This window comes from Gopherus evgoodei, unplaced genomic scaffold (assembly GCF_007399415.2).
Source record: "Gopherus evgoodei ecotype Sinaloan lineage unplaced genomic scaffold, rGopEvg1_v1.p scaffold_32_arrow_ctg1, whole genome shotgun sequence".
Lineage (NCBI taxonomy): Eukaryota > Metazoa > Chordata > Testudines > Testudinidae > Gopherus > Gopherus evgoodei.
The window spans coordinates 2,285,246-2,297,909 of record NW_022059994.1 but is presented as its reverse complement, the minus strand read 5'-3'; the positions used below and the strand labels follow the sequence as shown (position 1 = coordinate 2,297,909).

Below are 12,664 nucleotides of genomic sequence, written 5' to 3'. Positions count from 1 at the left end.
CCCAACTCCCCCATGGACCGGCAACATCTTCACAGCTGGAGAAAAGCGCAGAGAAGCCACAAGAGGCTCTGGGAGCCTGTCACAAAAGCAAACACCCCGGGAGCAGGGAATCCAAAGAGCTCAGGTTGGAGGGGTGAGTGGGGCAGAGGCAGTCTCTGTCATCCCCACACAGGACACTGTGGTAGAGGAGGAGGAGGGTGACCAGCAGGGCTGTCAGGTTCCCCATCTCCCTCTGCCCCCATCACTGAGGCTCGGCCTGGCTTCAACGCTGCCCCGGTCTCCCAACATTCCCAGCTCCTTTCTTGCCTGCACCCAACCACGCAGCATCTCAGCAACAGGGAGACGCTGCTCCCTCCCGTCATTTTTCTTGGGGTGCTGTTCAGAGCCATGTAGATTTTAGGGAAAGCTTCACACAACACTCAGGCCAAGTCTAGTCTCTCTCTGGCTCTGATGCAGCGAGTTTACAGCTGTCTGGCTCTGAGGATCAAATTCAGCCACTTTCCAGTTCTGTTCTCCCCGTCTTTTCCCCGTCCTAATGGTATCTCACATCTCTGCAGGGATCAGGCAGTAACTTCATTCCGTTTCAGTCTCTGAGTGTAAATCTAGCGCTCAATCTCCATGTTTGTGCTGATATTGATAATTATCATGGTTATAACAACACAAAAATCCTGTGACAAAAGTAGAAAAAGGTCAAAATACATTTTAAAAGGACTATTCTGGCAAAGGACCACTTGTGTTGTGATTTTCTCAATAAATCTGAGCTACACCCTGTCAAGCTAAACTAATACCAAAATGAGTGACCAATCAGTGGTCGGGAAGAGAGAAAAACCCACAAAAAACATGTTCATAAAGTGAAATCTCAGAGAATCTTCAGATTCAAAATCAGGACAATATATTTACCCATTTCCTTCTAAAATGGCTAAACCTGCTTTATTTCTCACCTACGGTGACCAGACAGCAAGTGTGAAAAATTGGGACAGAGGGTGGGGGGTAACAGGTGCCTGATAAGACAAAGCCCCAAACATCAGGACTGTCCCTATAAAATTGGGATATCTGGTCACCCTATTCTCGCCTCATTATTTTGTCATGTTAGTTACACAAGTTTTAGCATCATTCTAATAAAAACAAAGCAGCTTCCCATCTACAAATGATCTGGACTAGCCTGGACAAAAACTGGGAGCAATTTTACCAAGGGCTGGTCTACGCTGTGGGGGGGGGGCGGGGCGGGAGAGTGTCAATGTAAGATACGCAACTTCAGCTATGAGAATAGCATAGCTGAAGGTGATATACCTTAGATTGACTTACCTCCCGTCCTCACGGCGTGGGATCGACAGCTGCGGCTCCCCTGTCGACTCCACTTCCGCCTCTCGTCCTTGTGGAGTTCCAGAGTCGACGGGGAATGCATCTAGACGAGACACAATAAATCAACCTCCGACAGATCGATCGCTACCCATCGATCCGGTGGGTAGTGTGGACGTACCCCAAGAGATGGAAACAGGGCTATAAGATCAGAAAGGTCAAAATGTGCCTTCAGATTAATTTGGATTTGGACACTTTCTGTCATGGAGAGCCAGGGACATGGTGATAAGTGACACCTTGGGAGGCAGCGGGTAAAATAGGGACAGGATAAAACTCTCCATTGCTGGGACAGAGGCTGCTGCATCGAGTGTGGAGGGTGACAGTGCTGGGGGAAGGAGGGAATCTCTTGGACTCACCCCATTGCCCTGAAATAGCACAGAAGCTAAAACACTACATTTAACTGTCCCCACCTAAGGCTGCACAACAACCTATTTAGCTCTGTGCAGGTGCTCAAGGAACCCACCTGGGGACCTGCCAGGTCACCTGGCCCCAACTATGCTACAGCACAGACCGGCCAGGGTGGCCTTCAGCCCAGCTATGCCATGGCCAGGGCACCCCTATCCCAGCCCAATGCCAGCTGAGGTGGTAGGGCGTAGCCTGGCCCCAGCCATGGTGGCTCGGCCCTGTCGCAGGGCGCCCCTCTCCTAATCTAACCCCAGTCCTGTCACCTCTCTCCCCACCGCAGCCCCGGAGGAATCTGGTGGAGGGTCACAGAGATGCGCTGGCTAATCCCAACCACATTTCCTGTAACAGAGAGAACCTCCAAGGCTGATGTTGCTGAGGGGGATCTCCAGGCCTCCCACAAAAGGCCCTGTGGGAATCATTCCCACTCAGAGGCGCTGTCTGAATGCAGAGGATGCAGGGAGAAGGGGCAGAAGAGGTGAGTGATGAGAGGCAGCACCTCTCTACCCCTGCGCTCTCCCTCACCTCTTATCCCATCATCCCCAAACACTCGATATCCCAGCACCCGGCTCCCTTGGTTCCAGTTCCTCCAGCCCCAACCTTTTAATGTCTAATTTCCTTCCAAAATACATCCTTGTCCCTTAACTCTTAATCCCCCAGAACCAAGCGCCCTGGGGAATTTGGGGAGGGGAGGAGTTACCAACCCCATGGACACTCCCCCTGCAGGAAACAGCTCCAGGTAAGTGGGGGAGCACAGCCCAGGGGCTGGTGGAAGATGAAGGGGGACAGGTGTCTAGAGTGAAGCTGGGGCCTGGCCCAAGTGTCTTTCTTCTTTGAGTGATAGTCCCTATTGTATTCCATGAGGATTATGCACCTACACTGTGCCAGGAGCCAGAGCTTTTCAAAGTCGGAGCGTCCGTTGGTCCACATATGTGCCCTTGTACCAGCTTTTGGGTTCACCCCAGGCGATAAGGTGTGGGACAGACTGACCACATCTTCAGTTCCTTCTCACCGCCACAGGACACAAGTCACAGCTTCCGCTGTCTTCTCATCCTGAGCGCTGCGATGTCCAGTCTTTCCGGGAAGACTGTTTTTATTCTTGTACACAGGATTTTACTATTTTTGTAGCAATTTTCTTGTGTCTAGAAGGGAAGGTGGGATCTCTCGGCCTTCCCCAAATGCCTCTGTGGGAATCAGCCCCTCTCAGTGGTGCTGTCTGAATGCAGAGGGGCAGGGAGAAGGGGCAGAAGGGGTGAGTGATGAGAGGCAGCATCTCTCTACCCCGTGCTCTCCCTCGCCTCTTATTCCATGATCCCCAAACACTCGCTAGCCCCAGCACCCAGCTCCCGTGCTTCCCAGCTCCACCAGCCCCAACCATTCCATCCCCAGTTCCCTCCCCATAACCCATCAGTCTGGTCCCTCAATATTTGATCCTCCGGAGCCCAGCGCCCTGGGGGATTTGGAGAGAGGAGGAGTTACCAGCTCCCAGGGACACTCCCCCTGCAGGGAACAGCTCCAGGTCAGTGGGGAGCCCAGCCCAGGGGCTGGTGGAAGATGGAGGATGGGGACAGTGTCTACAATGAAGGTGGGGCCTGGCCCAAGTGTCCTTCTCATCTCCATGGCAGGGGGATGGGAGGGGAAGGCAGAGAAGGGGACTTCAGCCAGGCAGAGGGAGCGGCTGGAGGAGTTTCTCTCTCTCCCTTCCCTCACCTGTGGCCCATCAGCTCAGCAGTCAGCGCTGCAGCAGGGAGGAGGGGCTGATGGGGGCTTCTCCTCCTCTGCCTGGGGTTTGCTTAGACCAGGCAAAGCCAGAGGGTCACTGACCAGCTGCTGCTGGATCCTCACCCCAGCACTGGGCAGCTGGATTCTTGGGAGCCAAACGCCCCTAATGTGTGTGGGAACGAGGAAATGGGTTTGTCACCACGGCGAGCCCCAGTCAGGGCCCTGATCGAACTTCCCTGCTCTGATGTCCAACATGGCGTTAGCTCCACTTGGAGCATTTTCCACACTGAGAACATCTCAGAGTTTTCTTCCCTTTGTGGATTTGCGGATGCCTGATATCATGGAAGCACCAAACGAAGCTGCCCCCACATTCAAGGTCCCATTGTTGTCTGTATCACTGAAGTGTGAGCTTGGATTGAATCTTTTCCCGCAGTCAAGCTATTCATAGGGTTGCTCTCACCCTTGTGGGTTTTCCGATGTTTAGTGAGATTTGAGCTCTTACTGAAGCTTTTCCCACAAGCAAGGCATTCATGAGGTTTATAGCCTGTGTGGATTCTCTGATGTAAGATGAGGTTTGATCTGTGCATGAAACTTTTCCCACAGTCGAGACATTTATAGGGTCTTTCTCCCGTGTGGCTCGCCTGGTGTCTAACAAGGGATGATCTGTGTGGGAAACTTTTCCCACAGTCCAAGCACTTATGGGGTCTCTCGCCTGTGTGGGTTGCCTGATGTGTAATAAGGGCTGATCTCCGTGTGAAATTGTTCCCACACTCCAAGCACTTATGGGGTCTCTCTCCTGTGTGGATTGTCTGATGTCTATTACGGGCCGATCTGTGTGTGAAACTTTTCCCACAGTCCAAGCACTTATAGGGTTTCTCTCCTGTGTGGATTCTCTGGTGTGTAACCAGGCCTGATCTCTGTGTGAAACTTTTCCCACAATCGAGGCATTTATAGGGTCTTTCTCCCCTCTGGATTCGCCAGTGTTCAGTAAGGTCTGATTTGTGGCTGAAACTTTCCCCACAGTCCAGGCATTTATAGGGCCTCTCTCTTGTGTGGATCTGCCGATGCTTAGTAAGGTTTGAGCGGTTATTGAAGCTTTTCCCACAGTCCAAGCATTTATAGGGCTTCTCTCCCGTGTGGATTGTCTGATGTGACAGAAGGTCTGTTTTCTGAATGAAACTTTTCCCACAGTGCAGGCACTGATGAGGTTTATCTCCGGTGTGAATCCTCTGATGTCTAATAAGGTGTGAGCTCTCAGTGAAACTCTTCCCACAGTAGAGGCATTTATAGGGTCTCTCCCCTGTGTGGGTCCTCCAATGTCCAATGAGGTGTGAGCTACGACTAAAACTTTTCCCACAGTCCAGGCACTTATGGGGTTTCTCTCCAGTATGGACTGTTTGATGTGTAACGAGCTGTGATCTCAGAATGAATTGTTCCCCACCCTGGAGGCAGTGATAGGGTTTCTCTTCCTGGGGATTTGTCTGCTGGGCTGTGGGATCCTTGTCTTCACCTCCATATATAATAGTTTCATTCATTTTCTTCTCTGGGTGGTTTTCCAGCAGCCTCTCTGACCTGTGCCAATTTCCCCAGGCTTCTCCCTCTTCCAAGCACTGGGATAAATTCCCTTCAGCTCTTCCCTCAAAGGTCCCCTGTGGTTCCACTGCCCCAGGAACATCCTCATGACGATTCCCCTCCTCCTCCTCACTCACTCTCTCATCACCTGCTGGGGGAGAGAGAGAGAGAGAGAGAGACACTCCAGGAGAAAGAGGAATAGCTCAAAGGGAAAACCCAACACGCTAAAGCTGTGAAGACTGAGCAACTGGATTCTGTCTCTACTTCCCACCCAAACACTCACAGGGAAGGAAAGTTGGGAAGGAAACTCCTGCAGCTAACAGGGTGGGTGGAAAGCCGTGAGTGATATCTGCCGACTACAGCCCTGCCCTGGCTGAGACGAGGCAGAACTAAGGGCGCTCACTCATCGCAAATTTTTGGGTTTCTTAACTTTTTCCTTCACTCGCCGGACAGTTTCTCTGTCAGTTTCACTGGGTCCTCACCTGTGCGGGTGCCTCTTGGTATCTCTTTTTCCTTGCAGGCCTGGAGATCGGGGATCCACAGCTCTTCCCCTCGTTCCAGCCGGGCGATCAGGTCAGGTTTGGGAATGGGAAATCCTGTGCAGTGGGTGAAATCAGCCCAGATGAGGGTGTGTAGAGGATCGGAAGAGCGTCTGTCACAAAGGGCATTCTATGAATTGAACCTGTTCCCGTGTTGTGCTGAGAGAATTTGGAATCCAAGGAGATGGGAACATAGCTGAGCCCTCTTGAGGGAGGCAGTTGTCTGGGGAAGTGGGGAGAATTGTTACACCCTCACTAGCAGTTTCCAGGATCTGTGCACTTTGGGGGCCTTGCTGATAAACACACAGCTCTGGAGTTAAACCCCTGCAGAGCCCAGAGCCCTCCCCATGGCTGGAGCTATTCCCAAGGAGGAAGGTGACCAGGGATTGTGTGCGCAACCGAGAAACAATACAGACAGGATAATATACAGCTTCTATCCCCTTGAAAGCTGCAGGGTGGGTGGGGATGGTTTAGCACATCCATTAGGTTTTGGCATCCTGGTCCCATTGAAGGGGGTTTGGAGATGCAACTCTCTCTCTTACATGGCAGCTGTGGATTATGGAACCCATTCTGCTCCAGTCTAACTGACCAGGGAAGAACCTGACCAGAGTCAGAAATGCAGTCCCAAAACTTTGTAATAACCGAGGGCACAGGAGTCCCTTTACCCAGTGAGGTCACAGTCTCATAATTCTCCCACATGACGTCCCTGTAGAGGGTTCTCTGACCAGGGTCCAGCAGAGCCCCCTGCCCCTGGGTGAAATATACAGCCACCTCCTCGAAGGTCACCGGCCTCTGAAACAACAAGAGTCCCCCAGCAACAATCCCACGAGTCACACAGGAAAGGAAGAAGAAAAAATAAACATCTCAGAAGCTCTGGGAGGACAACAGTAGTGGAATCCCACCCCTACCCTGCTCAGAGCAACCAGGGTGGGGAGAAACTGAGAGCTCCTTGTCCCTCCCAGTAGATGGAGGAGGGCAGGGTCTTCTCATTTACCATCCACTTGCCAGCCAGAGGTGATACGGGAAGCAGAGCTCTGAGCTGGGGACAGGAATCCTGACAGCTTCCCTTTGTATTTCACAGTAGCCTCTGGCTAATGGGTTCAGGCTCCAGCACTGGGACTCTGGACTTTTCCCAGCCCTGCTCAGGGCGGTGTTTCCTGGTTCAGAAATAGGAGAATGTCCCCACCCCTCCAAGGGCCTGTTTGGAAAATCAAGTCCAGGTTGAACCTGTCCCAGCAGATTTATCGCACCCTGTCCCCTCCCTCCCTGCCTCACGCTGTGTGTTTCCTGCCCTTCCTCCTCCACAACAACCCTCTCTTCAGTTCCCTGAAAATCCCCTACCTGATCTGGCTCCAACACAGCCATTTCCCTTCCCTCTCCCGTGGGATAGGGGCTGATCTGGACCAAAACCTGGATGTGATTCTCCAGCCTGTCAGGGTGAGAGGGGAGATGGGGGAAGTTACAGAAAGGGCTTGACTCCATTTTACACCCCAATTCCCCCCAGGCTCTCTCCCTTATTCCTGGGAGGATTCTGCGCAAGTGCGCATGCACAGAATTTATGTCCCCTGCAGATTCCTTTGTTTCACCACAGAAAATTCTGATGATGAAGCAAAAGGAAGCCACAAAAGCAGTCATGCGAGCCTCCTCAGCAGTATGTTTCTGGTGTGTAAGACAGCTGGCAGAGAGGTAAATCACTGTGGGATGGGTAGAATGGCTCCTACCCTGCGCTTGGCTCAGCTGCTAGTTCTGGCTGGGCTGGGGAACACAGGACTTCCTATTCCCCGGCACAGCACCTGGGGCCATGTTAGATGCACTCCCAGGTTTATCCCCTGGTGTAGGATGCTCTGCAAACTCACCCTCCCACTCATGCTTCCTGCACCCATCGCTCCTCAGCTGCAGGGGGATGGATGGCTATGCAGGGAGCTGCTCCCCTATCCGCCCAAGCCCTGTGCATCCAGACCCGCTCACACTCAGACTCTTCCACTGAGACTCACCCCCCTCTGCACCCAATGCCCCTTGACAAGCCCCACTCCTCCTGCACCTTGACCACCCCAAGGAGCCACTCGCACCTGGATCTCCACCCTAGTGGGCCCCAACTAGATGCACCTGGATCACAAGCCCACTGACCCCACTCCCCAGCATCTGGATGCCCCCATTAAGCCTCCAGCACCCAGACCCCCTGGCTGAGATCTATCTCCCACCCACGCTTAGACCTCACCCTGCCGAGCCCTAACCACCTTCACCTGGACGCTCCAGCAGAGTCCCATTACCGTTCCACCCAGAACCTCCCAACAAGCCCCTGTGTGTCCAGATCCCCCTTCACACAGATCCTCCACTGAGCTACCCAGATTGTTCCACACAGGACCCTCTCAACCCACACCTGGATTCCCCCCACACCAAGCCCCCCCACACTGGGATCCTGCCCTGCTGAGCCTGCCTGCCCACACCTGGTGCACCTGGCATGGGGGACAGGGCCCTGGGGTGTTTCTGGGGCAAGCCTGGTCCTTGCGCTGCGTCAGGATTGGGTGCAGCCTCACCACTGAGTCCGTGTCCTGGAAGGGGGAGCTGCAGAGTGATCTCTCCCACCTCTGTGCAGCTGGTGGCCTGTGCTCCCCAATTCCATGCTGGAGCCTCCACATTTATTTGACTAAAACAATTGCAGAATTTTAAAATACTGTGCACAAAATGTTTATTTTTTTGTGCGCAGAATGCCCTCAGAAGCATCTCCCTGCAGACAGATGCTCCGGACTCTGCCATGCTGGGAAGAAACCCTGTTAGTTCATTACCATCCAGGCCAGGTCCCTCCCAGCAGAACTAAACCCATTGGGGCACTTTTAAATCCTCCCAGTAAGAGCATCCCTGAGCTGAATGCTAGAGAAAAAGCAGAATCAAAGGAGCCACTTTGCAGGATTCCCCCTGACACTGTCCCCAAAGGCAGCACATACCCCCACCCTCCGAGCAGCCCAGTGATTCAAGTGAGACAGGACCTAGCTTTTCCTCTCTCAGCTCCTCTCCTTGTGCCCAGGAGAGTCAGTCTGTCCAGGGGAATGTGGGGAATGGATCCAGGCAGGGCTGGTACCTGGGAACCTCCCTCCCCACTTCCTGCTCCTGCTGCCCCTTTCAGTCTGGTCACCTTCCCTCTCTCCCGTTCCCTCTGTCTGGGAGAACTGATTCTGCCCAAGTTACATGGGCATTTGCTCTTCAGTAGACTGATCGATTTGAACTTGGCTGTGCAAGAAGCAACAGATTGGAGAGCCACAGGCACAGGGGGAACCCCCTCCCCCTCCAGTATAAACTCACCAGCGGGTCCCTCAACGGGGCCCTTTGTGCAGAGTCACTTTCCTGCCCGGCCCCAGCCTTGTCCCTCAGGTCTCCCCATCACCTGCACGCTGCAGCTCTGGGGCTGGTGTCAGCAGAGCCCGGGACTGCCCCAGGGGCTGGTTCCAGCCACTGAGAAAGTTCCCACGGGGGCTGGGCAGGGAAGGGGCTTTGCTGAAGGTCTCTCCCAGGCTCAGACTCCGCTGGATAAGAAACAGCATCTCAGTCTGGGCTCCCAGCTCAAAACGGAGGAGGCGGCAGCTTTTGATCCGGGGAGCTGAACTCCTGGGCTGTAATAACATGAGCAGGGAGAGACACATACCCGCCTCCTGCTCTTCCTTCTTATAGCCATAGCGTTTCCCGGGGCTGCGGCCACCGAGATTTTTTGAGCTGCCTCCACTCTTCTTGGATGCGCATTGCACAGCAATCGCAGTTACCGGCGGACCAGCCAAAAGTAGCCTGTTCACCGCCGCCAAACCCCCCAGTCACCCCAGCACCGGTTATAAGAAAACAGAGGGAGCCTTTGTTCATGCAGGCAACACATTAGCCCCCCAACGGATAACACGCCGGCATCCAAGGGCTCATGTGGGGATGGGTTGTAACAAGGCTCTCTGTGCTCTGGAGGACGGGACTGTGCGATTCACCAAGGAGGTCTACGTGCCACCACCCTGCAGCCAAGAGAGCAGGGAAGTGATCTGTCGTCTACCAAAAGGGGTGGTGCTTTACAAAACCTTCATCAACCTTGTCCTCACCAAAGAGGTGGAGAGCTTCAAGCTAGTCACCATGCTCTGAGGCTCTGCTGCCTCACGCAGTAACGACTGGTGGGGTGGGACTGATCACCGTGACAAACCTGGCACTCCATGAAAAAGACATCTGAGGACTCCTCTAGGTCTGAAATGACTTGTTGGCAACTCCAGTTTCCTGCTCCTAGAACTCATTGGGTGTAGATTTGAGAGTTACAAGGTAATCTGGACTGCCCTGAAGTTTTTTGGACAAATATATAGCCTACTTTCCGTTAGCCAGAACCGGAGCCCTCTGGTGACCCTCTGAACCTCCCTGTCCTGCCCCGGCAGCCCCCAGGACAGGCAGGCAGAGGCTGATCTCAATGGCCCATCCGCACTCACCCCCTGCCAGAGCCAGCAGTGACTCCAGTCTGACTCCGGTGTGGCTGAGAGCTGAATCCTGCCCACAAATCAGACCAGGGCCCTGGGCTGCCCTCTACACTCAGGAGACAGACCCCAAAATAATGGGTTTGCCTTAAAGTGTAAGAGTGTGTGTGTGTGCATGTGTGCACCTTGTAGCTTCTGAGCCCTGAGGGGTTAGTCCCCTTGTTTGACCAGTTTCAGGAGGGAAAAAAAATCCCCACTCAGACCCTCAACATCTTGCGTCCCATGGGCCGAAAGAGCTGCCTTTGTCTCTCTCTCCACCCCTCTGCCTTCTCCCTGCCTCTGTCTCTCCCTTCCCCAGCCAGTCTCCCCACACCCCCCTTTCCCTCGCAGTGCCCCCCATTCACATCTTCCCCCATCCCAGCCAGCCCCCCTGCAGCCCCAGCACCCGCCTCCTGCCCCCACCCCCTGCACCTCTTTATCCTCCGCCCCCTGCAGCCCGGGGGTGCCGGGGGGCGGGTCTCGCTCACCTTCCCTCCGAGCGGGGCCCCCCGGGGCAGGGGCCGGGCCGGGCTGGGGGCTCTGCCCTGGGAGAGGCTCCTGGGGAGCAGCGGGAAGGGCCCTGCTGGAGATTCCCCTCTCCCGGCTGCAGCCAGGGCTCCGGGCTCCCAGCACCAGCCGCCGGGGCTCGGGGATCTCGCCAGGAGCCTGGGAGCCAGAGTCACCGCAGCGGCTGCGAGTCACTTCCTGCTGCCGGGCCGGAGCCCAGCGCTCGTTCCCACTCAGCTGCTCCTGGGTCCTAGCGATATCCCCGCACTGCGCTTCGCCTCTCTGTGTCTGGCTTCTTTGGGCTTGTCTACGCTGGCACTTTTCAGCACTGCGACTTTCTCACCGCAAGTTTCAGCTCTGTAAAGAGCCAGTGTAGACAGCGCACCAGCGCTGGGAGTAGAGTGACCAGATGTCCCGTTTTTATAGGGACAGTCCTGTTCTTTGGGACTTGTTTTTATATACACTCCTATTACCCCCTACCCCCATCCTGTTTTTTCTCAGTTGCTATCCAGTCACCCTAGCTGGGAGCCACACTCCTTAGGAGCTACGTCCCTCATGGAGGTGAGTTTTTGCTGTGCCACGACAACACAAGCCACCTTCAATCTTGCCAGTGTAGACAAGCCCTTACACTCATAGACTTTAACATAAGAAGGGATCATCACAATCATCTAGTCCAGGGGTTCTCATGATAAAATTGTTGGTGGCCTCAGAGTTGGTGGCTCTCGCTGGTGGCCGCTCTGACACTTTTTTCCTAAAATACTTAATTAAATTTAGGAAAAACCAATAAATGTGCACAGAGGTAAGTGTGGGAATGGTCCTGCTATTTGGGGGAACTTTCCTGGCTTATACACCACTCAGGTGAAATCAAATAGCAGCAGGATCTGAATCCTCACTCCCACTCCCTTCACCTGGAAGCCTGAAAGACCTTGAGGACTCCACTTCCACTCTAGTCCTCATAATCCGGACAAGGATGGACCCAGGATTCCCGTGGGGCTCGACCCCCAAGGCAGGGTCTAGGGTGTTCCCACTCCAGGGTGCTCGCTACACTCTGGATGCTTTCCTGACCATTGCATAGAATTCAGAACAAATACAATTCATTAAGCAGCAAGTAATTAAAAAAATGGGACCAGTGAAAGGAAAACACGTCACCCCGCTCTGTGGGGTGAACCACAACCAGTGTCTCTGGAATGTCAGGGCAGTCCACAGTCTGTTTCTTGCACATCGCAGGTCTCCTGCCCAGGCCCTGGCTGTGCTTCAGGGATGCAGCAGATTGGACAGTTGCTCTGGCAGTAGCCAGATGCCCTTACAGGGGTGGCTCCAGCCACCAGCATGACAAGGGCGTGTTTGGGGCAGCAAGCCACTGGGGGCGCTCTTCCAGTCGCTGCGAAGGCCGCAGACAGGCTGCCTTCGGCGGCTTACCTGTGGAGGGTCCGCTGGTCCCGTGGCTTCGGCGGACCTCCCGCAGGCGTGCCACCGAAGGCAGCCTGCCTGCCATGCTTGGGGTGGCAAAATGCCTAGAGCCGTCCCTGTGCCCTTATGTGCTAGGTGACAGGACCCTTCTTCCCAGCATCGACCCTGGTCACGGTTAGGATCTGCCTCTCAGTCCAGCCTGCAAGCCCACTGCCCGGGGTCCCCCCTTGCTCTCCCCAGCTGCTCACAGCACTCAGCTCTGGACTGATCCAGCCCCAGCTTCTCTCTGCCTCAGCACTGCTGCTGCTCTTTCTCCAGCTCAGCTCCCTGGGCTGCACCTCTCTGGCTCTGGCTGGGGGTACTCTGCTCCCAGCCCAGCTCTGCTCTCTCCTTAGCAGCTCCTGCCCTGCTCTGGCCCTGCCAGCTCCAGCTCACACAATGGATGGGACCCCAGGCTCCTGACTCCCTCATTGACCTGCCTGCCCTATCAATCAGGCTGACCTGGAGTGCTGACCCCTTCCCACTGTCAGACTCAGGATCTTTGATTTCCCATTCACCCTTCCCCTTTCTTTTGGTGCTAAGGGAGGGCCAACCAACCCTCCGCCCCACTAAGTTTCAGTAGGGGGCCAACAGTTCCCTTATCCAGAGACACATCAAAATCATAATTTCTTTATTGCTAGCTAGTTA

At 54.5% G+C, this 12,664-nt stretch overlaps 1 protein-coding gene across 3 annotated transcripts in view; it reads left to right on the top strand.

Annotated features, from left to right (window-relative positions):
* LOC115640747 (zinc finger protein 501-like) overlaps positions 1-12,664 on the top strand; it is a 745,273-nt gene that overhangs the window by 703,869 nt on the left and 28,740 nt on the right. The gene's annotated exons all lie outside the window — the stretch shown is intronic.